The sequence below is a fragment of the Mesocricetus auratus genome, unplaced genomic scaffold, assembly GCF_017639785.1.
Source record: "Mesocricetus auratus isolate SY011 unplaced genomic scaffold, BCM_Maur_2.0 contig_9525_pilon_obj, whole genome shotgun sequence".
NCBI classification, from domain to species: domain Eukaryota; kingdom Metazoa; phylum Chordata; class Mammalia; order Rodentia; family Cricetidae; genus Mesocricetus; species Mesocricetus auratus.
Genome location: NW_024431510.1, coordinates 31,456 through 34,049, shown reverse-complemented (window position 1 = coordinate 34,049; position 2,594 = coordinate 31,456). Strand labels below are relative to the sequence as shown.

Here is a 2,594-nt window from a genome sequence, read left to right as displayed (position 1 = left end):
GTACATTCATAGGGTATCTCTCCAGTATGTGTTCTTCTATGTACTGGAAGAGCACTGAGCTGAGGAAAGGCTTTACCACACTGATGAAATTCATAGTGTTTCTCTCTGGCGTATATGTTTTTATGCATTTGAAGATGACTATGTTGTAGATAGGCATTACTACATTGATTACATTCATGGATTTTCCCTCCAGTCTGTGTTCTTTCATGACTTGGAAGCTGATTGTCATATCCAAAATGTTTACGACATTGAATACATGCAGAAGGCTTCTCTCCCTTTGAACTACTTTCATGTCTGCAAAGGATAATTGACACAAGTAAAAGCTTTACTATATTCATGACCTCAGATGGGGAGTGCACTAGGGATGTACTAGGGGGAAAGAGGGTTGAGAGGATACAAGTGGGCAAGAGGAGGGGTAGGAGAAAGAACTGGGATTTGAATGTAAAATGAACTCATGATTATAAAAAATTTTAAAACTTAAATATTTATAATTAATTTTACAATTTTGTCTAATTATAATAACTAATCAGGTATTAACCTCATTTCACTTTGTTTATATTCATGGTGTACCCTTCATTAAAGATTGTTTTCCATATGTGAAGTTCCTAATGCTAAGAAACTTTATTGCCTGGTTTACAATTATTGCATATTTTTCTCCATGAGATATTTTTTCATAATTATGGAGAACAAAAACAATTCTTACATTTATGACACTTTTATCATTGATAAATTTTTCTCTATTGTGACTCAAATTACATTGACAAGATCAATCAAGACAATGGGAAATATTTTCACCTTGCTTGTACCTGTAGAGCTTTTCTGCAGTATAAAAATGAAGCTGGAAAACCAAGCACTTGTAAATTTAAATCATGTTCAACAATTCTGCTAAATACACAGTTTACTACATATCTTCTAATTGTTCTGAGATGGAGAGAAGTTCATTGCTCCTTTTCATGTCCCTGTGTTCATATGGTTTGCATTTTGAGTGCCATAAGACATACCTACTAAAAGAAGAGTAAGAAATAAAAAGGTTTCCACACTGAAATAATGGATTTTGTCTTTGTGTTCTTCATGGACATAAGGTACAGGGATTAAAGGTGTACATATTCACCCCCAACTGAAATCATGATTCAAACACTCTATCTGACTGTACTTGGCAAAATCAGAACATTTATATGAGTAACAATAGCTTTACTATGAACTATTTGCTGATGAGAATGTGTTGGAAATATAATTAACACCTTTTCAATGTGAATAACTTCTGTAAAATGAGTGGTATGAAACTACATGGATTTGCAATTCTCATCAGCACACCTCTGATTGAGCTATGACTCAAATGGTGTTAAAGCAGTCATATGTTGTCTTCCTTCCTAAAAGAGGACTTGCAAACATAATGCAGTTTCTACCTGGTAAGGATTATGATCTTGTGACAAATTAATGATAGTCACTGTACTTTATGATGTGATTATGTACACTGATGCTTTTCTTTGCAAATTCCATATACATTAAAGTATCTTCAGAGGCAAATTTATATCATCAAAAACATAAAAATTACCTTGCATGCCTTTGAGAACTTTGATGATGTTCTTTGATATTATCATCTTCCCATTTGTAGCCTAAAATATAGCATCAAAAATGTATGATGTTATTGAATATTGCTTGAAATTTAACTGTCTTCAGTGATCCTTAGAAACATGACTGATTTATTTCCTTGTTCTTCTTCATTCTCATTCTAAATTACAAAAGATCATCAATAACCAAGAAACAGTTGTCCCCTTATTATGAAGAGTGAAAGAAAATGCACAGAATTACCTATAGCCTTGAGGTTCATATAGGTCTCCAGCATCACATCTTTGTAAAGATTCTTCTGTGAAGGATCTAGCAAAGCCCACTCTTCCTTAGTGAAGTTGATATGCAAATCTTCGTAGGTTACTGCATACTACAATATGCCATACATGTAAAAAACAAAAGTGCATGATAAAGACAGCACTGTAAATGTATCCTTCTTCCACAATATACACAATATAATGATGCACTTTACCCATACTCTATGACACAGGTATTATATATAATTCACTTAAGAGGGAGCCTGATGGGGTTTAACCTCTATTATTTCTGAATGCTCAGAATGGTATGTTATATCACAATAGAATTACCTATTAACAGACACAGAGAGACATGCAAACAGATCAACAGACTGAGTCTACTTCAGAGAAATTGGACAATTATTTCACATAATTGGACAAATGTAACAGAAAAACTGTAAAAAACCTTCATATAATTGTTGGGGAAGTCCAGTGTATATGTCAATATAGCACTTTTGGCCAATAGTGAAGCAACATAGGTGGGAATAGGAGTCCAGAAGGATTGTGGGTATGAGAAACACAGGGAGTCAAGATGTAAATGCCACAGTGATAAGAAGCCCAGAAACTTTACTCCCATAAGAGAAATACTTAGGTTACCAATTATGGGATAAATACTTAAGTCAGAGCTAGCTAGTAAGAAACAAGCAAGGCCAACAGCTTCATAATTAAGATAGCCTCCTGTGTGTTCATTTGGGACTGAAGCAGCTCTGGAACCAGGCTGGCAGAAAG

The 2,594-nt window shown here is 34.3% G+C and overlaps 1 pseudogene; it reads right to left on the bottom strand.

Moving 5' to 3' along the window:
- Positions 1 to 827: 827 nt before the first annotated feature.
- Positions 828 to 1,939, bottom strand: LOC121132745 (annotated as a pseudogene).
- Positions 1,940 to 2,594: the final 655 nt, after the last annotated feature.